We start from the raw sequence: 26,302 nt of genomic DNA on the forward strand, positions 1-26,302 counted from the left end.
AACCTAAACCCATACCATTATTGCTAAGCAGCAAGACAGGGGCCCATTGCACTCCCACGGGGCCTTTTTAAATGCAATCCATAACCCGGATTTGCCAGGAACCCTTCTTACTCCTCCTACTTGCATGTGACACTGGGCTTAGGATCTGCATAGGAAACACACACACAAGCACACACCTACCTTTGTTGCCTGCAGATGCCTCCTTGGCTGTCCCCAAACGGTATCAAACCAACACCCACGGGAAGCTGTAAGCATAGAGGACATGCCTGCACCCCATTGGACTTACCTGTGTGGGTTAAATCCGGGTTATTTGACAACCTATGGCGGTGATGGTTCTGCTCAGGCAGAGCAGTGCTGATGCTCCTCATAAAGCTGTCGCTGCTGTGAAGGTTCTAGGTGACATCACAATCCCTATGGTTACATACACAACAAAGCTGGGTTGTTGTTGTTTACACTCTGCAAGGCCTGTGGAAGTGAGTGACATCATAGCACTGTAGTTCTGAGGGTTCTAGATGGATGCAACAATCTCCTGTTGCTTCTATGAAGGCCATAATAGACGACATCACCAAACAGCTCCATAGTCACATACACAGCAAAGGAGAGATGTTGTTTACACCTAGTGATGTCAGTGGTATTGAGTGACATCACAGCACAGTGCTAAGGCTCCTGGGCCTGGACACAGCAGCGGCTGCAATATCTCAACGGAGAATACGTTTATATATATGTGTGTGTGTGCGCGTATATATATATATATATATATATATATATATATATATATATATTTCTCCGCCGAAATCACTTTTAAACCCATTTCCACCTTTTTTTCCCTTCTCTTCCTCTTACTTTTTTTTCACGTTTTTTTACGTTTTTCTCCTTTTCGCCTCTTTTCTGGGCGTATTATTCTTCTTTTTCTTCTTTTTTTTCGTCTAATGCATACCCCATCAGTGCAGCAATGCTTATTCAATACCGCCAGCAGATGGAGACACTGGGGGATAATTTTCTAAGGATTTATACTGATTTTTCCTGTCTGAATTTGTCGCACAGAAAGTTGCAGGCCAAATATGTGTGACATTTCTGCGACTTTAGCTTCTAGAGCATTTTTACAACATTATACATAGGTGCTGAATACATAAAAAGCGACTGTTCAGCGACAGACAAGTCGCATCGGCTGAAAGTAGGCCAGAATGTCAGTCCATGTTGGAGCAGGTTTAGATACAGTCTAAAGCATAGATCTCAAAGTCTGTGCACAGAATTTAGCAAGGGCCTCGCACCTTCTGATGCATCAGGTAGGTGCACTATAGCATAGCCTAACCCTCTGTACTTTGGTCTATATTGATGCGGGACATAGACAGCCAGCTGATGACCAATCCATTAGTGCAATGGATGGCTGGAAGCATTTGTCTTTGCCTTTGCAATACCACAGAAGCAATGCATGGTCAATGTACAGCAATGACACACCTGTGTGAACAGCCAGGAGACCCCCCCATGTTATGTTACATAGTTACATAGTTAGTACGGTCGAAAAAAGACATATGTCCATCAAGTTCAACCAGGGAATTAAGGGGTAGGGGTGTGGCGCGATATTGGGGAAGGGATGAGATTTTATATTTCTTCATAAGCATTAATCTTATTTTGTCAATTAGGAACATTCAGCACCCACCCGCTATCAAGGCAGCTGCCTATCATGTCATGCCCTACCTGCACAGGTGTGCTGGCTACTCAAATGATCCAATTAAGGAGGCCATTTAGTCAGCAGCAGCAGAAGTCCTGTGCCTGGACGCTCCAACAGCGGCCAGACACAAGCAGAAGCAGCAGAAGCAGCAGCAGCACCACCTTTTGTTTTTTGGCTGCAGCAGCAGCAGCAGCAGCAGCAAGGCCCACAGGGCTGGCTAGCTGGCTAGCCAGCAAGCAGGTAGCAATGAAAGTAGGAATCTTTCTTTTTAACCCTGTAAGGGGGTGGTGCACTGTACCCGAAGATACTGCCATATCGGGTCAATGCATAGGGCGACGGAAGCAAGCTTCGAAATCGGCCCCCGTTCTCAAAAATCCATTTAATATATGGTCCCCAGATAGGGGACGTATCAGATATTAAACTGATAAGAACAGATACTACACTTGATCTTAGCCAAAAGGCCGAGAAGCGATAACCGTGAAAGGGGCGGGCCCAACAAGGTCCCCTTCATGGGCACTATCACTGCTTGCTGTCAGGGAGGCTGCCAGACAATTTTCCATGCACACTCTGGGCTGGGGGGCAGTCAACCACCAGTACACACAGCAGAACCTAAACCCATACCATTATTGCTAAGCAGCAAGACAGGGGCCCATTGCACTCCCACGGGGCCTTTTTAAATGCAATCCATAACCCGGATTTGCCAGGAACCCTTCTTACTCCTCCTACTTGCATGTGACACTGGGCTTAGGATCTGCATAGGAAACACACACACAAGCACACACCTACCTTTGTTGCCTGCAGATGCCTCCTTGGCTGTCCCCAAACGGTATCAAACCAACACCCACGGGAAGCTGTAAGCATAGAGGACATGCCTGCACCCCATTGGACTTACCTGTGTGGGTTAAATCCGGGTTATTTGACAACCTATGGCGGTGATGGTTCTGCTCAGGCAGAGCAGTGCTGATGCTCCTCATAAAGCTGTCGCTGCTGTGAAGGTTCTAGGTGACATCACAATCCCTATGGTTACATACACAACAAAGCTGGGTTGTTGTTGTTTACACTCTGCAAGGCCTGTGGAAGTGAGTGACATCATAGCACTGTAGTTCTGAGGGTTCTAGATGGATGCAACAATCTCCTGTTGCTTCTATGAAGGCCATAATAGACGACATCACCAAACAGCTCCATAGTCACATACACAGCAAAGGAGAGATGTTGTTTACACCTAGTGATGTCAGTGGTATTGAGTGACATCACAGCACAGTGCTAAGGCTCCTGGGCCTGGACACAGCAGCGGCTGCAATATCTCAACGGAGAATACGTTTATATATATGTGTGTGTGTGCGCGTATATATATATATATATATATATATATATATATATATATATATATATTCTCCGCCGAAATCACTTTTAAACCCATTTCCACCTTTTTTTCCCTTCTCTTCCTCTTACTTTTTTTTCACGTTTTTTTACGTTTTTCTCCTTTTCGCCTCTTTTCTGGGCGTATTATTCTTCTTTTTCTTCTTTTTTTTCGTCTAATGCATACCCCATCAGTGCAGCAATGCTTATTCAATACCGCCAGCAGATGGAGACACTGGGGGATAATTTTCTAAGGATTTATACTGATTTTTCCTGTCTGAATTTGTCGCACAGAAAGTTGCAGGCCAAATATGTGTGACATTTCTGCGACTTTAGCTTCTAGAGCATTTTTACAACATTATACATAGGTGCTGAATACATAAAAAGCGACTGTTCAGCGACAGACAAGTCGCATCGGCTGAAAGTAGGCCAGAATGTCAGTCCATGTTGGAGCAGGTTTAGATACAGTCTAAAGCATAGATCTCAAAGTCTGTGCACAGAATTTAGCAAGGGCCTCGCACCTTCTGATGCATCAGGTAGGTGCACTATAGCATAGCCTAACCCTCTGTACTTTGGTCTATATTGATGCGGGACATAGACAGCCAGCTGATGACCAATCCATTAGTGCAATGGATGGCTGGAAGCATTTGTCTTTGCCTTTGCAATACCACAGAAGCAATGCATGGTCAATGTACAGCAATGACACACCTGTGTGAACAGCCAGGAGACCCCCCCATGTTATGTTACATAGTTACATAGTTAGTACGGTCGAAAAAAGACATATGTCCATCAAGTTCAACCAGGGAATTAAGGGGTAGGGGTGTGGCGCGATATTGGGGAAGGGATGAGATTTTATATTTCTTCATAAGCATTAATCTTATTTTGTCAATTAGGAACATTCAGCACCCACCCGCTATCAAGGCAGCTGCCTATCATGTCATGCCCTACCTGCACAGGTGTGCTGGCTACTCAAATGATCCAATTAAGGAGGCCATTTAGTCAGCAGCAGCAGAAGTCCTGTGCCTGGACGCTCCAACAGCAGCCAGACACAAGCAGAAGCAGCAGAAGCAGCAGCAGCACCACCTTTTGTTTTTTGGCTGCAGGCAGCAGCAGCAGCAGCAGCAAGGCCCACAGGGCTGGCTAGCTGGCTAGCCAGCAAGCAGGTAGCAATGAAAGTAGGAATCTTTCTTTTTAACCCTGTAAGGGGGTGGTGCACTGTACCCGAAGATACTGCCATATCGGGTCAATGCATAGGGCGACGGAAGCAAGCTTCGAAATCGGCCCCCGTTCTCAAAAATCCATTTAATATATGGTCCCCAGATAGGGGACGTATCAGATATTAAACTGATAAGAACAGATACTACACTTGATCTTAGCCAAAAGGCCGAGAAGCGATAACCGTGAAAGGGGCGGGCCCAACAAGGTCCCCTTCATGGGCACTATCACTGCTTGCTGTCAGGGAGGCTGCCAGACAATTTTCCATGCACACTCTGGGCTGGGGGGCAGTCAACCACCAGTACACACAGCAGAACCTAAACCCATACCATTATTGCTAAGCAGCAAGACAGGGGCCCATTGCACTCCCACGGGGCCTTTTTAAATGCAATCCATAACCCGGATTTGCCAGGAACCCTTCTTACTCCTCCTACTTGCATGTGACACTGGGCTTAGGATCTGCATAGGAAACACACACACAAGCACACACCTACCTTTGTTGCCTGCAGATGCCTCCTTGGCTGTCCCCAAACGGTATCAAACCAACACCCACGGGAAGCTGTAAGCATAGAGGACATGCCTGCACCCCATTGGACTTACCTGTGTGGGTTAAATCCGGGTTATTTGACAACCTATGGCGGTGATGGTTCTGCTCAGGCAGAGCAGTGCTGATGCTCCTCATAAAGCTGTCGCTGCTGTGAAGGTTCTAGGTGACATCACAATCCCTATGGTTACATACACAACAAAGCTGGGTTGTTGTTGTTTACACTCTGCAAGGCCTGTGGAAGTGAGTGACATCATAGCACTGTAGTTCTGAGGGTTCTAGATGGATGCAACAATCTCCTGTTGCTTCTATGAAGGCCATAATAGACGACATCACCAAACAGCTCCATAGTCACATACACAGCAAAGGAGAGATGTTGTTTACACCTAGTGATGTCAGTGGTATTGAGTGACATCACAGCACAGTGCTAAGGCTCCTGGGCCTGGACACAGCAGCGGCTGCAATATCTCAACGGAGAATACGTTTATATATATGTGTGTGTGTGCGCGTATATATATATATATATATATATATATATATATATATATATATATATTTCTCCGCCGAAATCACTTTTAAACCCATTTCCACCTTTTTTTCCCTTCTCTTCCTCTTACTTTTTTTTCACGTTTTTTTACGTTTTTCTCCTTTTCGCCTCTTTTCTGGGCGTATTATTCTTCTTTTTCTTCTTTTTTTTCGTCTAATGCATACCCCATCAGTGCAGCAATGCTTATTCAATACCGCCAGCAGATGGAGACACTGGGGGATAATTTTCTAAGGATTTATACTGATTTTTCCTGTCTGAATTTGTCGCACAGAAAGTTGCAGGCCAAATATGTGTGACATTTCTGCGACTTTAGCTTCTAGAGCATTTTTACAACATTATACATAGGTGCTGAATACATAAAAAGCGACTGTTCAGCGACAGACAAGTCGCATCGGCTGAAAGTAGGCCAGAATGTCAGTCCATGTTGGAGCAGGTTTAGATACAGTCTAAAGCATAGATCTCAAAGTCTGTGCACAGAATTTAGCAAGGGCCTCGCACCTTCTGATGCATCAGGTAGGTGCACTATAGCATAGCCTAACCCTCTGTACTTTGGTCTATATTGATGCGGGACATAGACAGCCAGCTGATGACCAATCCATTAGTGCAATGGATGGCTGGAAGCATTTGTCTTTGCCTTTGCAATACCACAGAAGCAATGCATGGTCAATGTACAGCAATGACACACCTGTGTGAACAGCCAGGAGACCCCCCCATGTTATGTTACATAGTTACATAGTTAGTACGGTCGAAAAAAGACATATGTCCATCAAGTTCAACCAGGGAATTAAGGGGTAGGGGTGTGGCGCGATATTGGGGAAGGGATGAGATTTTATATTTCTTCATAAGCATTAATCTTATTTTGTCAATTAGGAACATTCAGCACCCACCTGCTATCAAGGCAGCTGCCTATCATGTCATGCCCTACCTGCACAGGTGTGCTGGCTACTCAAATGATCCAATTAAGGAGGCCATTTAGTCAGCAGCAGCAGAAGTCCTGTGCCTGGACGCTCCAACAGCGGCCAGACACAAGCAGAAGCAGCAGAAGCAGCAGCAGCACCACCTTTTGTTTTTTGGCTGCAGCAGCAGCAGCAGCAGCAGCAAGGCCCACAGGGCTGGCTAGCTGGCTAGCCAGCAAGCAGGTAGCAATGAAAGTAGGAATCTTTCTTTTTAACCCTGTAAGGGGGTGGTGCACTGTACCCGAAGATACTGCCATATCGGGTCAATGCATAGGGCGACGGAAGCAAGCTTCGAAATCGGCCCCCGTTCTCAAAAATCCATTTAATATATGGTCCCCAGATAGGGGACGTATCAGATATTAAACTGATAAGAACAGATACTACACTTGATCTTAGCCAAAAGGCCGAGAAGCGATAACCGTGAAAGGGGCGGGCCCAACAAGGTCCCCTTCATGGGCACTATCACTGCTTGCTGTCAGGGAGGCTGCCAGACAATTTTCCATGCACACTCTGGGCTGGGGGGCAGTCAACCACCAGTACACACAGCAGAACCTAAACCCATACCATTATTGCTAAGCAGCAAGACAGGGGCCCATTGCACTCCCACGGGGCCTTTTTAAATGCAATCCATAACCCGGATTTGCCAGGAACCCTTCTTACTCCTCCTACTTGCATGTGACACTGGGCTTAGGATCTGCATAGGAAACACACACACAAGCACACACCTACCTTTGTTGCCTGCAGATGCCTCCTTGGCTGTCCCCAAACGGTATCAAACCAACACCCACGGGAAGCTGTAAGCATAGAGGACATGCCTGCACCCCATTGGACTTACCTGTGTGGGTTAAATCCGGGTTATTTGACAACCTATGGCGGTGATGGTTCTGCTCAGGCAGAGCAGTGCTGATGCTCCTCATAAAGCTGTCGCTGCTGTGAAGGTTCTAGGTGACATCACAATCCCTATGGTTACATACACAACAAAGCTGGGTTGTTGTTGTTTACACTCTGCAAGGCCTGTGGAAGTGAGTGACATCATAGCACTGTAGTTCTGAGGGTTCTAGATGGATGCAACAATCTCCTGTTGCTTCTATGAAGGCCATAATAGACGACATCACCAAACAGCTCCATAGTCACATACACAGCAAAGGAGAGATGTTGTTTACACCTAGTGATGTCAGTGGTATTGAGTGACATCACAGCACAGTGCTAAGGCTCCTGGGCCTGGACACAGCAGCGGCTGCAATATCTCAACGGAGAATACGTTTATATATATGTGTGTGTGTGCGCGTATATATATATATATATATATATATATATATATATATATATATATATTTCTCCGCCGAAATCACTTTTAAACCCATTTCCACCTTTTTTTCCCTTCTCTTCCTCTTACTTTTTTTTCACGTTTTTTTACGTTTTTCTCCTTTTCGCCTCTTTTCTGGGCGTATTATTCTTCTTTTTCTTCTTTTTTTTCGTCTAATGCATACCCCATCAGTGCAGCAATGCTTATTCAATACCGCCAGCAGATGGAGACACTGGGGGATAATTTTCTAAGGATTTATACTGATTTTTCCTGTCTGAATTTGTCGCACAGAAAGTTGCAGGCCAAATATGTGTGACATTTCTGCGACTTTAGCTTCTAGAGCATTTTTACAACATTATACATAGGTGCTGAATACATAAAAAGCGACTGTTCAGCGACAGACAAGTCGCATCGGCTGAAAGTAGGCCAGAATGTCAGTCCATGTTGGAGCAGGTTTAGATACAGTCTAAAGCATAGATCTCAAAGTCTGTGCACAGAATTTAGCAAGGGCCTCGCACCTTCTGATGCATCAGGTAGGTGCACTATAGCATAGCCTAACCCTCTGTACTTTGGTCTATATTGATGCGGGACATAGACAGCCAGCTGATGACCAATCCATTAGTGCAATGGATGGCTGGAAGCATTTGTCTTTGCCTTTGCAATACCACAGAAGCAATGCATGGTCAATGTACAGCAATGACACACCTGTGTGAACAGCCAGGAGACCCCCCCATGTTATGTTACATAGTTACATAGTTAGTACGGTCGAAAAAAGACATATGTCCATCAAGTTCAACCAGGGAATTAAGGGGTAGGGGTGTGGCGCGATATTGGGGAAGGGATGAGATTTTATATTTCTTCATAAGCATTAATCTTATTTTGTCAATTAGGAACATTCAGCACCCACCCGCTATCAAGGCAGCTGCCTATCATGTCATGCCCTACCTGCACAGGTGTGCTGGCTACTCAAATGATCCAATTAAGGAGGCCATTTAGTCAGCAGCAGCAGAAGTCCTGTGCCTGGACGCTCCAACAGCGGCCAGACACAAGCAGAAGCAGCAGAAGCAGCAGCAGCACCACCTTTTGTTTTTTGGCTGCAGCAGCAGCAGCAGCAGCAGCAAGGCCCACAGGGCTGGCTAGCTGGCTAGCCAGCAAGCAGGTAGCAATGAAAGTAGGAATCTTTCTTTTTAACCCTGTAAGGGGGTGGTGCACTGTACCCGAAGATACTGCCATATCGGGTCAATGCATAGGGCGACGGAAGCAAGCTTCGAAATCGGCCCCCGTTCTCAAAAATCCATTTAATATATGGTCCCCAGATAGGGGACGTATCAGATATTAAACTGATAAGAACAGATACTACACTTGATCTTAGCCAAAAGGCCGAGAAGCGATAACCGTGAAAGGGGCGGGCCCAACAAGGTCCCCTTCATGGGCACTATCACTGCTTGCTGTCAGGGAGGCTGCCAGACAATTTTCCATGCACACTCTGGGCTGGGGGGCAGTCAACCACCAGTACACACAGCAGAACCTAAACCCATACCATTATTGCTAAGCAGCAAGACAGGGGCCCATTGCACTCCCACGGGGCCTTTTTAAATGCAATCCATAACCCGGATTTGCCAGGAACCCTTCTTACTCCTCCTACTTGCATGTGACACTGGGCTTAGGATCTGCATAGGAAACACACACACAAGCACACACCTACCTTTGTTGCCTGCAGATGCCTCCTTGGCTGTCCCCAAACGGTATCAAACCAACACCCACGGGAAGCTGTAAGCATAGAGGACATGCCTGCACCCCATTGGACTTACCTGTGTGGGTTAAATCCGGGTTATTTGACAACCTATGGCGGTGATGGTTCTGCTCAGGCAGAGCAGTGCTGATGCTCCTCATAAAGCTGTCGCTGCTGTGAAGGTTCTAGGTGACATCACAATCCCTATGGTTACATACACAACAAAGCTGGGTTGTTGTTGTTTACACTCTGCAAGGCCTGTGGAAGTGAGTGACATCATAGCACTGTAGTTCTGAGGGTTCTAGATGGATGCAACAATCTCCTGTTGCTTCTATGAAGGCCATAATAGACGACATCACCAAACAGCTCCATAGTCACATACACAGCAAAGGAGAGATGTTGTTTACACCTAGTGATGTCAGTGGTATTGAGTGACATCACAGCACAGTGCTAAGGCTCCTGGGCCTGGACACAGCAGCGGCTGCAATATCTCAACGGAGAATACGTTTATATATATGTGTGTGTGTGCGCGTATATATATATATATATATATATATATATATATATATATATATTTCTCCGCCGAAATCACTTTTAAACCCATTTCCACCTTTTTTTCCCTTCTCTTCCTCTTACTTTTTTTTCACGTTTTTTTACGTTTTTCTCCTTTTCGCCTCTTTTCTGGGCGTATTATTCTTCTTTTTCTTCTTTTTTTTTCGTCTAATGCATACCCCATCAGTGCAGCAATGCTTATTCAATACCGCCAGCAGATGGAGACACTGGGGGATAATTTTCTAAGGATTTATACTGATTTTTCCTGTCTGAATTTGTCGCACAGAAAGTTGCAGGCCAAATATGTGTGACATTTCTGCGACTTTAGCTTCTAGAGCATTTTTACAACATTATACATAGGTGCTGAATACATAAAAAGCGACTGTTCAGCGACAGACAAGTCGCATCGGCTGAAAGTAGGCCAGAATGTCAGTCCATGTTGGAGCAGGTTTAGATACAGTCTAAAGCATAGATCTCAAAGTCTGTGCACAGAATTTAGCAAGGGCCTCGCACCTTCTGATGCATCAGGTAGGTGCACTATAGCATAGCCTAACCCTCTGTACTTTGGTCTATATTGATGCGGGACATAGACAGCCAGCTGATGACCAATCCATTAGTGCAATGGATGGCTGGAAGCATTTGTCTTTGCCTTTGCAATACCACAGAAGCAATGCATGGTCAATGTACAGCAATGACACACCTGTGTGAACAGCCAGGAGACCCCCCCATGTTATGTTACATAGTTACATAGTTAGTACGGTCGAAAAAAGACATATGTCCATCAAGTTCAACCAGGGAATTAAGGGGTAGGGGTGTGGCGCGATATTGGGGAAGGGATGAGATTTTATATTTCTTCATAAGCATTAATCTTATTTTGTCAATTAGGAACATTCAGCACCCACCCGCTATCAAGGCAGCTGCCTATCATGTCATGCCCTACCTGCACAGGTGTGCTGGCTACTCAAATGATCCAATTAAGGAGGCCATTTAGTCAGCAGCAGCAGAAGTCCTGTGCCTGGACGCTCCAACAGCGGCCAGACACAAGCAGAAGCAGCAGAAGCAGCAGCAGCACCACCTTTTGTTTTTTGGCTGCAGCAGCAGCAGCAGCAGCAGCAAGGCCCACAGGGCTGGCTAGCTGGCTAGCCAGCAAGCAGGTAGCAATGAAAGTAGGAATCTTTCTTTTTAACCCTGTAAGGGGGTGGTGCACTGTACCCGAAGATACTGCCATATCGGGTCAATGCATAGGGCGACGGAAGCAAGCTTCGAAATCGGCCCCCGTTCTCAAAAATCCATTTAATATATGGTCCCCAGATAGGGGACGTATCAGATATTAAACTGATAAGAACAGATACTACACTTGATCTTAGCCAAAAGGCCGAGAAGCGATAACCGTGAAAGGGGCGGGCCCAACAAGGTCCCCTTCATGGGCACTATCACTGCTTGCTGTCAGGGAGGCTGCCAGACAATTTTCCATGCACACTCTGGGCTGGGGGGCAGTCAACCACCAGTACACACAGCAGAACCTAAACCCATACCATTATTGCTAAGCAGCAAGACAGGGGCCCATTGCACTCCCACGGGGCCTTTTTAAATGCAATCCATAACCCGGATTTGCCAGGAACCCTTCTTACTCCTCCTACTTGCATGTGACACTGGGCTTAGGATCTGCATAGGAAACACACACACAAGCACACACCTACCTTTGTTGCCTGCAGATGCCTCCTTGGCTGTCCCCAAACGGTATCAAACCAACACCCACGGGAAGCTGTAAGCATAGAGGACATGCCTGCACCCCATTGGACTTACCTGTGTGGGTTAAATCCGGGTTATTTGACAACCTATGGCGGTGATGGTTCTGCTCAGGCAGAGCAGTGCTGATGCTCCTCATAAAGCTGTCGCTGCTGTGAAGGTTCTAGGTGACATCACAATCCCTATGGTTACATACACAACAAAGCTGGGTTGTTGTTGTTTACACTCTGCAAGGCCTGTGGAAGTGAGTGACATCATAGCACTGTAGTTCTGAGGGTTCTAGATGGATGCAACAATCTCCTGTTGCTTCTATGAAGGCCATAATAGACGACATCACCAAACAGCTCCATAGTCACATACACAGCAAAGGAGAGATGTTGTTTACACCTAGTGATGTCAGTGGTATTGAGTGACATCACAGCACAGTGCTAAGGCTCCTGGGCCTGGACACAGCAGCGGCTGCAATATCTCAACGGAGAATACGTTTATATATATGTGTGTGTGTGCGCGTATATATATATATATATATATATATATATATATATATATATATATATATTTCTCCGCCGAAATCACTTTTAAACCCATTTCCACCTTTTTTTCCCTTCTCTTCCTCTTACTTTTTTTTCACGTTTTTTTACGTTTTTCTCCTTTTCGCCTCTTTTCTGGGCGTATTATTCTTCTTTTTCTTCTTTTTTTTCGTCTAATGCATACCCCATCAGTGCAGCAATGCTTATTCAATACCGCCAGCAGATGGAGACACTGGGGGATAATTTTCTAAGGATTTATACTGATTTTTCCTGTCTGAATTTGTCGCACAGAAAGTTGCAGGCCAAATATGTGTGACATTTCTGCGACTTTAGCTTCTAGAGCATTTTTACAACATTATACATAGGTGCTGAATACATAAAAAGCGACTGTTCAGCGACAGACAAGTCGCATCGGCTGAAAGTAGGCCAGAATGTCAGTCCATGTTGGAGCAGGTTTAGATACAGTCTAAAGCATAGATCTCAAAGTCTGTGCACAGAATTTAGCAAGGGCGCACCTTCTGATGCATCAGGTAGGTGCACTATAGCATAGCCTAACCCTCTGTACTTTGGTCTATATTGATGCGGGACATAGACAGCCAGCTGATGACCAATCCATTAGTGCAATGGATGGCTGGAAGCATTTGTCTTTGCCTTTGCAATACCACAGAAGCAATGCATGGTCAATGTACAGCAATGACACACCTGTGTGAACAGCCAGGAGACCCCCCCATGTTATGTTACATAGTTACATAGTTAGTACGGTCGAAAAAAGACATATGTCCATCAAGTTCAACCAGGGAATTAAGGGGTAGGGGTGTGGCGCGATATTGGGGAAGGGATGAGATTTTATATTTCTTCATAAGCATTAATCTTATTTTGTCAATTAGGAACATTCAGCACCCACCCGCTATCAAGGCAGCTGCCTATCATGTCATGCCCTACCTGCACAGGTGTGCTGGCTACTCAAATGATCCAATTAAGGAGGCCATTTAGTCAGCAGCAGCAGAAGTCCTGTGCCTGGACGCTCCAACAGCGGCCAGACACAAGCAGAAGCAGCAGAAGCAGCAGCAGCACCACCTTTTGTTTTTTGGCTGCAGCAGCAGCAGCAGCAGCAGCAAGGCCCACAGGGCTGGCTAGCTGGCTAGCCAGCAAGCAGGTAGCAATGAAAGTAGGAATCTTTCTTTTTAACCCTGTAAGGGGGTGGTGCACTGTACCCGAAGATACTGCCATATCGGGTCAATGCATAGGGCGACGGAAGCAAGCTTCGAAATCGGCCCCCGTTCTCAAAAATCCATTTAATATATGGTCCCCAGATAGGGGACGTATCAGATATTAAACTGATAAGAACAGATACTACACTTGATCTTAGCCAAAAGGCCGAGAAGCGATAACCGTGAAAGGGGCGGGCCCAACAAGGTCCCCTTCATGGGCACTATCACTGCTTGCTGTCAGGGAGGCTGCCAGACAATTTTCCATGCACACTCTGGGCTGGGGGGCAGTCAACCACCAGTACACACAGCAGAACCTAAACCCATACCATTATTGCTAAGCAGCAAGACAGGGGCCCATTGCACTCCCACGGGGCCTTTTTAAATGCAATCCATAACCCGGATTTGCCAGGAACCCTTCTTACTCCTCCTACTTGCATGTGACACTGGGCTTAGGATCTGCATAGGAAACACACACACAAGCACACACCTACCTTTGTTGCCTGCAGATGCCTCCTTGGCTGTCCCCAAACGGTATCAAACCAACACCCACGGGAAGCTGTAAGCATAGAGGACATGCCTGCACCCCATTGGACTTACCTGTGTGGGTTAAATCCGGGTTATTTGACAACCTATGGCGGTGATGGTTCTGCTCAGGCAGAGCAGTGCTGATGCTCCTCATAAAGCTGTCGCTGCTGTGAAGGTTCTAGGTGACATCACAATCCCTATGGTTACATACACAACAAAGCTGGGTTGTTGTTGTTTACACTCTGCAAGGCCTGTGGAAGTGAGTGACATCATAGCACTGTAGTTCTGAGGGTTCTAGATGGATGCAACAATCTCCTGTTGCTTCTATGAAGGCCATAATAGACGACATCACCAAACAGCTCCATAGTCACATACACAGCAAAGGAGAGATGTTGTTTACACCTAGTGATGTCAGTGGTATTGAGTGACATCACAGCACAGTGCTAAGGCTCCTGGGCCTGGACACAGCAGCGGCTGCAATATCTCAACGGAGAATACGTTTATATATATGTGTGTGTGTGCGCGTATATATATATATATATATATATATATATATATATATATATATATTTCTCCGCCGAAATCACTTTTAAACCCATTTCCACCTTTTTTTCCCTTCTCTTCCTCTTACTTTTTTTTCACGTTTTTTTACGTTTTTCTCCTTTTCGCCTCTTTTCTGGGCGTATTATTCTTCTTTTTCTTCTTTTTTTTCGTCTAATGCATACCCCATCAGTGCAGCAATGCTTATTCAATACCGCCAGCAGATGGAGACACTGGGGGATAATTTTCTAAGGATTTATACTGATTTTTCCTGTCTGAATTTGTCGCACAGAAAGTTGCAGGCCAAATATGTGTGACATTTCTGCGACTTTAGCTTCTAGAGCATTTTTACAACATTATACATAGGTGCTGAATACATAAAAAGCGACTGTTCAGCGACAGACAAGTCGCATCGGCTGAAAGTAGGCCAGAATGTCAGTCCATGTTGGAGCAGGTTTAGATACAGTCTAAAGCATAGATCTCAAAGTCTGTGCACAGAATTTAGCAAGGGCCTCGCACCTTCTGATGCATCAGGTAGGTGCACTATAGCATAGCCTAACCCTCTGTACTTTGGTCTATATTGATGCGGGACATAGACAGCCAGCTGATGACCAATCCATTAGTGCAATGGATGGCTGGAAGCATTTGTCTTTGCCTTTGCAATACCACAGAAGCAATGCATGGTCAATGTACAGCAATGACACACCTGTGTGAACAGCCAGGAGACCCCCCCATGTTATGTTACATAGTTACATAGTTAGTACGGTCGAAAAAAGACATATGTCCATCAAGTTCAACCAGGGAATTAAGGGGTAGGGGTGTGGCGCGATATTGGGGAAGGGATGAGATTTTATATTTCTTCATAAGCATTAATCTTATTTTGTCAATTAGGAACATTCAGCACCCACCCGCTATCAAGGCAGCTGCCTATCATGTCATGCCCTACCTGCACAGGTGTGCTGGCTACTCAAATGATCCAATTAAGGAGGCCATTTAGTCAGCAGCAGCAGAAGTCCTGTGCCTGGACGCTCCAACAGCGGCCAGACACAAGCAGAAGCAGCAGAAGCAGCAGCAGCACCACCTTTTGTTTTTTGGCTGCAGCAGCAGCAGCAGCAGCAGCAAGGCCCACAGGGCTGGCTAGCTGGCTAGCCAGCAAGCAGGTAGCAATGAAAGTAGGAATCTTTCTTTTTAACCCTGTAAGGGGGTGGTGCACTGTACCCGAAGATACTGCCATATCGGGTCAATGCATAGGGCGACGGAAGCAAGCTTCGAAATCGGCCCCCGTTCTCAAAAATCCATTTAATATATGGTCCCCAGATAGGGGACGTATCAGATATTAAACTGATAAGAACAGATACTACACTTGATCTTAGCCAAAAGGCCGAGAAGCGATAACCGTGAAAGGGGCGGGCCCAACAAGGTCCCCTTCATGGGCACTATCACTGCTTGCTGTCAGGGAGGCTGCCAGACAATTTTCCATGCACACTCTGGGCTGGGGGGCAGTCAACCACCAGTACACACAGCAGAACCTAAACCCATACCATTATTGCTAAGCAGCAAGACAGGGGCCCATTGCACTCCCACGGGGCCTTTTTAAATGCAATCCATAACCCGGATTTGCCAGGAACCCTTCTTACTCCTCCTACTTGCATGTGACACTGGGCTTAGGATCTGCATAGGAAACACACACACAAGCACACACCTACCTTTGTTGCCTGCAGATGCCTCCTTGGCTGTCCCCAAACGGTATCAAACCAACACCCACGGGAAGCTGTAAGCATAGAGGACATGCCTGCACCCCATTGGACTTACCTGTGTGGGTTAAATCCGGGTTATTTGACAACCTATGGCGGTGATGGTTCTGCTCAGGCAGAGCAGTGCTGATGCTCCTCATAAAGCTGTCGCTGCTGTGAAGGTTCTAGGTGACATCACAATCCCTATGGTTACATACACAACAAAGCTGGGTTGTTGTTGTTTACACTCTGCAAGGCCTGTGGAAGTGAGTGACATCATAGCACTGTAGTTCTGAGGGTTCTAGATGGATGCAACAATCTCCTGTTGCTTCTATGAAGGCCATAATAGACGACATCACCAAACAGCTCCATAGTCACATACACAGCAAAGGAGAGATGTTGTTTACACCTAGTGATGTCAGTGGTATTGAGTGACATCACAGCACAGTGCTAAGGCTCCTGGGCCTGGACACAGCAGCGGCTGCAATATCTCAACGGAGAATACGTTTATATATATGTGTGTGTGTGCGCGTATATATATATATATATATATATATATATATATATATATATATATTTCTCCGCCGAAATCACTTTTAAACCCATTTCCACCTTTTTTTCCCTTCTCTTCCTCTTACTTTTTTTTCACGTTTTTTTACGTTTTTCTCCTTTTCGCCTCTTTTCTGGGCGTATTATTCTTCTTTTTCTTCTTTTTTTTCGTCTAATGCATACCCCATCAGTGCAGCAATGCTTATTCAATACCGCCAGCAGATGGAGACACTGGGGGATAATTTTCTAAGGATTTATACTGATTTTTCCTGTCTGAATTTGTCGCACAGAAAGTTGCAGGCCAAATATGTGTGACATTTCTGCGACTTTAGCTTCTAGAGCATTTTTACAACATTATACATAGGTGCTGAATACATAAAAAGCGACTGTTCAGCGACAGACAAGTCGCATCGGCTGAAAGTAGGCCAGAATGTCAGTCCATGTTGGAGCAGGTTTAGATACAGTCTAAAGCATAGATCTCAAAGTCTGTGCACAGAATTTAGCAAGGGCCTCGCACCTTCTGATGCATCAGGTAGGTGCACTATAGCATAGCCTAACCCTCTGTACTTTGGTCTATATTGATGCGGGACATAGACAGCCAGCTGATGACCAATCCATTAGTGCAATGGATGGCTGGAAGCATTTGTCTTTGCCTTTGCAATACCACAGAAGCAATGCATGGTCAATGTACAGCAATGACACACCTGTGTGAACAGCCAGGAGACCCCCCCATGTTATGTTACATAGTTACATAGTTAGTACGGTCGAAAAAAGACATATGTCCATCAAGTTCAACCAGGGAATTAAGGGGTAGGGGTGTGGCGCGATATTGGGGAAGGGATGAGATTTTATATTTCTTCATAAGCATTAATCTTATTTTGTCAATTAGGAACATTCAGCACCCACCCGCTATCAAGGCAGCTGCCTATCATGTCATGCCCTACCTGCACAGGTGTGCTGGCTACTCAAATGATCCAATTAAGGAGGCCATTTAGTCAGCAGCAGCAGAAGTCCTGTGCCTGGACGCTCCAACAGCGGCCAGACACAAGCAGAAGCAGCAGAAGCAGCAGCAGCAGCAGCAGCAGCAAGGCCCACAGGGCTGGCTAGCTGGCTAGCCAGCAAGCAGGTAGCAATGAAAGTAGGAATCTTTCTTTTTAACCCTGTAAGGGGGTGGTGCACTGTACCCGAAGATACTGCCATATCGGGTCAATGCATAGGGCGACGGAAGCAAGCTTCGAAATCGGCCCCCGTTCTCAAAAATCCATTTAATATATGGTCCCCAGATAGGGGACGTATCAGATATTAAACTGATAAGAACAGATACTACACTTGATCTTAGCCAAAAGGCCGAGAAGCGATAACCGTGAAAGGGGCGGGCCCAACAAGGTCCCCTTCATGGGCACTATCACTGCTTGCTGTCAGGGAGGCTGCCAGACAATTTTCCATGCACACTCTGGGCTGGGGGGCAGTCAACCACCAGTACACACAGCAGAACCTAAACCCATACCATTATTGCTAAGCAGCAAGACAGGGGCCCATTGCACTCCCACGGGGCCTTTTTAAATGCAATCCATAACCCGGATTTGCCAGGAACCCTTCTTACTCCTCCTACTTGCATGTGACACTGGGCTTAGGATCTGCATAGGAAACACACACACAAGCACACACCTACCTTTGTTGCCTGCAGATGCCTCCTTGGCTGTCCCCAAACGGTATCAAACCAACACCCACGGGAAGCTGTAAGCATAGAGGACATGCCTGCACCCCATTGGACTTACCTGTGTGGGTTAAATCCGGGTTATTTGACAACCTATGGCGGTGATGGTTCTGCTCAGGCAGAGCAGTGCTGATGCTCCTCATAAAGCTGTCGCTGCTGTGAAGGTTCTAGGTGACATCACAATCCCTATGGTTACATACACAACAAAGCTGGGTTGTTGTTGTTTACACTCTGCAAGGCCTGTGGAAGTGAGTGACATCATAGCACTGTAGTTCTGAGGGTTCTAGATGGATGCAACAATCTCCTGTTGCTTCTATGAAGGCCGTAATAGACGACATCACCAAACAGCTCCATAGTCACATACACAGCAAAGGAGAGATGTTGTTTACACCTAGTGATGTCAGTGGTATTGAGTGACATCACAGCACAGTGCTAAGGCTCCTGGGCCTGGACACAGCAGCGGCTGCAATATCTCAACGGAGAATACGTTTATATATATGTGTGTGTGTGCGCGTATATATATATATATATATATATATATATATATATATATATATATTTCTCCGCCGAAATCACTTTTAAACCCATTTCCACCTTTTTTTCCCTTCTCTTCCTCTTACTTTTTTTTCACGTTTTTTTACGTTTTTCTCCTTTTCGCCTCTTTTCTGGGCGTATTATTCTTCTTTTTCTTCTTTTTTTTCGTCTAATGCATACCCCATCAGTGCAGCAATGCTTATTCAATACCGCCAGCAGATGGAGACACTGGGGGATAATTTTCTAAGGATTTATACTGATTTTTCCTGTCTGAATTTGTCGCACAGAAAGTTGCAGGCCAAATATGTGTGACATTTCTGCGACTTTAGCTTCTAGAGCATTTTTACAACATTATACATAGGTGCTGAATACATAAAAAGCGACTGTTCAGCGACAGACAAGTCGCATCGGCTGAAAGTAGGCCAGAATGTCAGTCCATGTTGGAGCAGGTTTAGATACAGTCTAAAGCATAGATCTCAAAGTCTGTGCACAGAATTTAGCAAGGGCCTCGCACCTTCTGATGCATCAGGTAGGTGCACTATAGCATAGCCTAACCCTCTGTACTTTGGTCTATATTGATGCGGGACATAGACAGCCAGCTGATGACCAATCCATTAGTGCAATGGATGGCTGGAAGCATTTGTCTTTGCCTTTGCAATACCACAGAAGCAATGCATGGTCAATGTACAGCAATGACACACCTGTGTGAACAGCCAGGAGACCCCCCCATGTTATGTTACATAGTTACATAGTTAGTACGGTCGAAAAAAGACATATGTCCATCAAGTTCAACCAGGGAATTAAGGGGTAGGGGTGTGGCGCGATATTGGGGAAGGGATGAGATTTTATATTTCTTCATAAGCATTAATCTTATTTTGTCAATTAGGAACATTCAGCACCCACCCGCTATCAAGGCAGCTGCCTATCATGTCATGCCCTACCTGCACAGGTGTGCTGGCTACTCAAATGATCCAATTAAGGAGGCCATTTAGTCAGCAGCAGCAGAAGTCCTGTGCCTGGACGCTCCAACAGCGGCCAGACACAAGCAGAAGCAGCAGAAGCAGCAGCAGCACCACCTTTTGTTTTTTGGCTGCAGCAGCAGCAGCAGCAGCAGCAAGGCCCACAGGGCTGGCTAGCTGGCTAGCCAGCAAGCAGGTAGCAATGAAAGTAGGAATCTTTCTTTTTAACCCTGTAAGGGGGTGGTGCACTGTACCCGAAGATACTGCCATATCGGGTCAATGCATAGGGCGACGGAAGCAAGCTTCGAAATCGGCCCCCGTTCTCAAAAATCCATTTAATATATGGTCCCCAGATAGGGGACGTATCAGATATTAAACTGATAAGAACAGATACTACACTTGATCTTAGCCAAAAGGCCGAGAAGCGATAACCGTGAAAGGGGCGGGCCCAACAAGGTCCCCTTCATGGGCACTATCACTGCTTGCTGTCAGGGAGGCTGCCAGACAATTTTCCATGCACACTCTGGGCTGGGGGGCAGTCAACCACCAGTACACACAGCAGAACCTAAACCCATACCATTATTGCTAAGCAGCAAGACAGGGGCCCATTGCACTCCCACGGGGCCTTTTTAAATGCAATCCATAACCCGGATTTGCCAGGAACCCTTCTTACTCCTCCTACTTGCATGTGACACTGGGCTTAGGATCTGCATAGGAAACACACACACAAGCACACACCTACCTTTGTTGCCTGCAGATGCCTCCTTGGCTGTCCCCAAACGGTATCAAACCAACACCCACGGGAAGCTGTAAGCATAGAGGACATGCCTGCACCCCATTGGACTTACCTGTGTGGGTTAAATCCGGGTTATTTGACAACCTATGGCGGTGATGGTTCTGCTCAGGCAGAGCAGTGCTGATGCTCCTCATAAAGCTGTCGCTGCTGTGAAGGTTCTAGGTGACATCACAATCCCTATGGTTACATACACAACAAAGCTGGGTTGTTGTTGTTTACACTCTGCAAGGCCTGTGGAAGTGAGTGACATCATAGCACTGTAGTTCTGAGGGTTCTAGATGGATGCAACAATCTCCTGTTGCTTCTATGAAGGCCATAATAGACGACATCACCAAACAGCTCCATAGTCACATACACAGCAAAGGAGAGATGTTGTTTACACCTAGTGATGTCAGTGGTATTGAGTGACATCACAGCACAGTGCTAAGGCTCCTGGGCCTGGACACAGCAGCGGCTGCAATATCTCAACGGAGAATACGTTTATATATATGTGTGTGTGTGCGCGTATATATATATATATATATATATATATATATATATATATATATTTCTCCGCCGAAATCACTTTTAAACCCATTTCCACCTTTTTTTCCCTTCTCTTCCTCTTACTTTTTTTTCACGTTTTTTTACGTTTTTCTCCTTTTCGCCTCTTTTCTGGGCGTATTATTCTTCTTTTTCTTCTTTTTTTTCGTCTAATGCATACCCCATCAGTGCAGCAATGCTTATTCAATACCGCCAGCAGATGGAGACACTGGGGGATAATTTTCTAAGGATTTATACTGATTTTTCCTGTCTGAATTTGTCGCACAGAAAGTTGCAGGCCAAATATGTGTGACATTTCTGCGACTTTAGCTTCTAGAGCATTTTTACAACATTATACATAGGTGCTGAATACATAAAAAGCGACTGTTCAGCGACAGACAAGTCGCATCGGCTGAAAGTAGGCCAGAATGTCAGTCCATGTTGGAGCAGGTTTAGATACAGTCTAAAGCATAGATCTCAAAGTCTGTGCACAGAATTTAGCAAGGGCCTCGCACCTTCTGATGCATCAGGTAGGTGCACTATAGCATAGCCTAACCCTCTGTACTTTGGTCTATATTGATGCGGGACATAGACAGCCAGCTGATGACCAATCCATTAGTGCAATGGATGGCTGGAAGCATTTGTCTTTGCCTTTGCAATACCACAGAAGCAATGCATGGTCAATGTACAGCAATGACACACCTGTGTGAACAGCCAGGAGACCCCCCCATGTTATGTTACATAGTTACATAGTTAGTACGGTCGAAAAAAGACATATGTCCATCAAGTTCAACCAGGGAATTAAGGGGTAGGGGTGTGGCGCGATATTGGGGAAGGGATGAGATTTTATATTTCTTCATAAGCATTAATCTTATTTTGTCAATTAGGAACATTCAGCACCCACCCGCTATCAAGGCAGCTGCCTATCATGTCATGCCCTACCTGCACAGGTGTGCTGGCTACTCAAATGATCCAATTAAGGAGGCCATTTAGTCAGCAGCAGCAGAAGTCCTGTGCCTGGACGCTCCAACAGCGGCCAGACACAAGCAGAAGCAGCAGAAGCAGCAGCAGCACCACCTTTTGTTTTTTGGCTGCAGCAGCAGCAGCAGCAGCAGCAAGGCCCACAGGGCTGGCTAGCTGGCTAGCCAGCAAGCAGGTAGCAATGAAAGTAGGAATCTTTCTTTTTAACCCTGTAAGGGGGTGGTGCACTGTACCCGAAGATACTGCCATATCGGGTCAATGCATAGGGCGACGGAAGCAAGCTTCGAAATCGGCCCCCGTTCTCAAAAATCCATTTAATATATGGTCCCCAGATAGGGGACGTATCAGATATTAAACTGATAAGAACAGATACTACACTTGATCTTAGCCAAAAGGCCGAGAAGCGATAACCGTGAAAGGGGCGGGCCCAACAAGGTCCCCTTCATGGGCACTATCACTGCTTGCTGTCAGGGAGGCTGCCAGACAATTTTCCATGCACACTCTGGGCTGGGGGGCAGTCAACCACCAGTACACACAGCAGAACCTAAACCCATACCATTATTGCTAAGCAGCAAGACAGGGGCCCATTGCACTCCCACGGGGCCTTTTTAAATGCAATCCATAACCCGGATTTGCCAGGAACCCTTCTTACTCCTCCTACTTGCATGTGACACTGGGCTTAGGATCTGCATAGGAAACACACACACAAGCACACACCTACCTTTGTTGCCTGCAGATGCCTCCTTGGCTGTCCCCAAACGGTATCAAACCAACACCCACGGGAAGCTGTAAGCATAGAGGACATGCCTGCACCCCATTGGACTTACCTGTGTGGGTTAAATCCGGGTTATTTGACAACCTATGGCGGTGATGGTTCTGCTCAGGCAGAGCAGTGCTGATGCTCCTCATAAAGCTGTCGCTGCTGTGAAGGTTCTAGGTGACATCACAATCCCTATGGTTACATACACAACAAAGCTGGGTTGTTGTTGTTTACACTCTGCAAGGCCTGTGGAAGTGAGTGACATCATAGCACTGTAGTTCTGAGGGTTCTAGATGGATGCAACAATCTCCTGTTGCTTCTATGAAGGCCATAATAGACGACATCACCAAACAGCTCCATAGTCACATACACAGCAAAGGAGAGATGTTGTTTACACCTAGTGATGTCAGTGGTATTGAGTGACATCACAGCACAGTGCTAAGGCTCCTGGGCCTGGACACAGCAGCGGCTGCAATATCTCAACGGAGAATACGTTTATATATATGTGTGTGTGTGCGCGTATATATATATATATATATATATATATATATATATATATATTTCTCCGCCGAAATCACTTTTAAACCCATTTCCACCTTTTTTTCCCTTCTCTTCCTCTTACTTTTTTTTCACGTTTTTTTACGTTTTTCTCCTTTTCGCCTCTTTTCTGGGCGTATTATTCTTCTTTTTCTTCTTTTTTTTCGTCTAATGCATACCCCATCAGTGCAGCAATGCTTATTCAATACCGCCAGCAGATGGAGACACTGGGGGATAATTTTCTAAGGATTTATACTGATTTTTCCTGTCTGAATTTGTCGCACAGAAAGTTGCAGGCCAAATATGTGTGACATTTCTGCGACTTTAGCTTCTAGAGCATTTTTACAACATTATACATAGGTGCTGAATACATAAAAAGCGACTGTTCAGCGACAGACAAGTCGCATCGGCTGAAAGTAGGCCAGAATGTCAGTCCATGTTGGAGCAGGTTTAGATACAGTCTAAAGCATAGATCTCAAAGTCTGTGCACAGAATTTAGCAAGGGCCTCGCACCTTCTGATGCATCAGGTAGGTGCACTATAGCATAGCCTAACCCTCTGTACTTTTGGTCTATATTGATGCGGGACATAGACAGCCAGCTGATGACCAATCCATTAGTGCAATGGATGGCTGGAAGCATTTGTCTTTGCCTTTGCAATACCACAGAAGCAATGCATGGTCAATGTACAGCAATGACACACCTGTGTGAACAGCCAGGAGACCCCCCCATGTTATGTTACATAGTACATAGTTAGTACGGTCGAAAAAAGACATATGTCCATCAAGTTCAACCAGGGAATTAAGGGGTAGGGGTGTGGCGCGATATTGGGGAAGGGATGAGATTTTATATTTCTTCATAAGCATTAATCTTATTTTGTCAATTAGGAACATTCAGCACCCACCCGCTATCAAGGCAGCTGCCTATCATGTCATGCCCTACCTGCACAGGTGTGCTGGCTACTCAAATGATCCAATTAAGGAGGCCATTTAGTCAGCAGCAGCAGAAGTCCTGTGCCTGGACGCTCCAACAGCGGCCAGACACAAGCAGAAGCAGCAGAAGCAGCAGCAGCACCACCTTTTGTTTTTTGGCTGCAGCAGCAGCAGCAGCAGCAGCAAGGCCCACAGGGCTGGCTAGCTGGCTAGCCAGCAAGCAGGTAGCAATGAAAGTAGGAATCTTTCTTTTTAACCCTGTAAGGGGGTGGTGCACTGTACCCGAAGATACTGCCATATCGGGTCAATGCATAGGGCGACGGAAGCAAGCTTCGAAATCGGCCCCCGTTCTCAAAAATCCATTTAATATATGGTCCCCAGATAGGGGACGTATCAGATATTAAACTGATAAGAACAGATACTACACTTGATCTTAGCCAAAAGGCCGAGAAGCGATAACCGTGAAAGGGGCGGGCCCAACAAGGTCCCCTTCATGGGCACTATCACTGCTTGCTGTCAGGGAGGCTGCCAGACAATTTTCCATGCACACTCTGGGCTGGGGGGCAGTCAACCACCAGTACACACAGCAGAACCTAAACCCATACCATTATTGCTAAGCAGCAAGACAGGGGCCCATTGCACTCCCACGGGGCCTTTTTAAATGCAATCCATAACCCGGATTTGCCAGGAACCCTTCTTACTCCTCCTACTTGCATGTGACACTGGGCTTAGGATCTGCATAGGAAACACACACACAAGCACACACCTACCTTTGTTGCCTGCAGATGCCTCCTTGGCTGTCCCCAAACGGTATCAAACCAACACCCACGGGAAGCTGTAAGCATAGAGGACATGCCTGCACCCCATTGGACTTACCTGTGTGGGTTAAATCCGGGTTATTTGACAACCTATGGCGGTGATGGTTCTGCTCAGGCAGAGCAGTGCTGATGCTCCTCATAAAGCTGTCGCTGCTGTGAAGGTTCTAGGTGACATCACAATCCCTATGGTTACATACACAACAAAGCTGGGTTGTTGTTGTTTACACTCTGCAAGGCCTGTGGAAGTGAGTGACATCATAGCACTGTAGTTCTGAGGGTTCTAGATGGATGCAACAATCTCCTGTTGCTTCTATGAAGGCCATAATAGGACGACATCACCAAACAGCTCCATAGTCACATACACAGCAAAGGAGAGATGTTGTTTACACCTAGTGATGTCAGTGGTATTGAGTGACATCACAGCACAGTGCTAAGGCTCCTGGGCCTGGACACAGCAGCGGCTGCAATATCTCAACGGAGAATACGTTTATATATATGTGTGTGTGTGCGCGTATATATATATATATATATATATATATATATATATATATATATATTTCTCCGCCGAAATCACTTTTAAACCCATTTCCACCTTTTTTTCCCTTCTCTTCCTCTTACTTTTTTTTCACGTTTTTTTACGTTTTTCTCCTTTTCGCCTCTTTTCTGGGCGTATTATTCTTCTTTTTCTTCTTTTTTTTCGTCTAATGCATACCCCATCAGTGCAGCAATGCTTATTCAATACCGCCAGCAGATGGAGACACTGGGGGATAATTTTCTAAGGATTTATACTGATTTTTCCTGTCTGAATTTGTCGCACAGAAAGTTGCAGGCCAAATATGTGTGACATTTCTGCGACTTTAGCTTCTAGAGCATTTTTACAACATTATACATAGGTGCTGAATACATAAAAAGCGACTGTTCAGCGACAGACAAGTCGCATCGGCTGAAAGTAGGCCAGAATGTCAGTCCATGTTGGAGCAGGTTTAGATACAGTCTAAAGCATAGATCTCAAAGTCTGTGCACAGAAT

At 45.9% G+C, this 26,302-nt stretch overlaps 11 non-coding genes across 11 annotated transcripts; all 11 read right to left on the reverse strand.

The window, feature by feature from the left end:
- Window positions 1-1,954: 1,954 nt before the first annotated feature.
- LOC130324720 (U2 spliceosomal RNA) lies at window positions 1,955-2,145 on the reverse strand. The gene has a single exon (XR_008869673.1). It is a non-coding gene; the product is annotated as a U2 spliceosomal RNA (small nuclear RNA).
- A 2,091-nt stretch (window positions 2,146-4,236) lies between these two features.
- On the reverse strand, window positions 4,237-4,427 carry LOC130324721 (U2 spliceosomal RNA). Its single transcript, XR_008869674.1, has one exon. It is a non-coding gene; the product is annotated as a U2 spliceosomal RNA (small nuclear RNA).
- Window positions 4,428-6,518: 2,091 nt separating this feature from the next.
- Window positions 6,519-6,709, reverse strand: LOC130324722 (U2 spliceosomal RNA). Its single transcript, XR_008869675.1, has one exon. It is a non-coding gene; the product is annotated as a U2 spliceosomal RNA (small nuclear RNA).
- Window positions 6,710-8,800: 2,091 nt separating this feature from the next.
- On the reverse strand, window positions 8,801-8,991 carry LOC130324723 (U2 spliceosomal RNA). Its single transcript, XR_008869676.1, has one exon. It is a non-coding gene; the product is annotated as a U2 spliceosomal RNA (small nuclear RNA).
- Window positions 8,992-11,079: 2,088 nt separating this feature from the next.
- On the reverse strand, window positions 11,080-11,270 carry LOC130324724 (U2 spliceosomal RNA). Its single transcript, XR_008869677.1, has one exon. It is a non-coding gene; the product is annotated as a U2 spliceosomal RNA (small nuclear RNA).
- A 2,090-nt stretch (window positions 11,271-13,360) lies between these two features.
- On the reverse strand, window positions 13,361-13,551 carry LOC130324725 (U2 spliceosomal RNA). The gene has a single exon (XR_008869678.1). It is a non-coding gene; the product is annotated as a U2 spliceosomal RNA (small nuclear RNA).
- Window positions 13,552-15,640: 2,089 nt separating this feature from the next.
- Window positions 15,641-15,831, reverse strand: LOC130324727 (U2 spliceosomal RNA). Its single transcript, XR_008869679.1, has one exon. It is a non-coding gene; the product is annotated as a U2 spliceosomal RNA (small nuclear RNA).
- A 2,057-nt stretch (window positions 15,832-17,888) lies between these two features.
- Window positions 17,889-18,079, reverse strand: LOC130324729 (U2 spliceosomal RNA). Its single transcript, XR_008869681.1, has one exon. It is a non-coding gene; the product is annotated as a U2 spliceosomal RNA (small nuclear RNA).
- A 2,089-nt stretch (window positions 18,080-20,168) lies between these two features.
- On the reverse strand, window positions 20,169-20,359 carry LOC130324730 (U2 spliceosomal RNA). Its single transcript, XR_008869682.1, has one exon. It is a non-coding gene; the product is annotated as a U2 spliceosomal RNA (small nuclear RNA).
- Window positions 20,360-22,446: 2,087 nt separating this feature from the next.
- LOC130324731 (U2 spliceosomal RNA) lies at window positions 22,447-22,637 on the reverse strand. The gene has a single exon (XR_008869683.1). It is a non-coding gene; the product is annotated as a U2 spliceosomal RNA (small nuclear RNA).
- A 2,085-nt stretch (window positions 22,638-24,722) lies between these two features.
- Window positions 24,723-24,913, reverse strand: LOC130324732 (U2 spliceosomal RNA). Its single transcript, XR_008869684.1, has one exon. It is a non-coding gene; the product is annotated as a U2 spliceosomal RNA (small nuclear RNA).
- Between the last annotated feature and the right edge of the window lie 1,389 nt (window positions 24,914-26,302).

This window comes from Hyla sarda, unplaced genomic scaffold (assembly GCF_029499605.1).
Source record: "Hyla sarda isolate aHylSar1 unplaced genomic scaffold, aHylSar1.hap1 scaffold_266, whole genome shotgun sequence".
NCBI lineage: Eukaryota > Metazoa > Chordata > Amphibia > Anura > Hylidae > Hyla > Hyla sarda.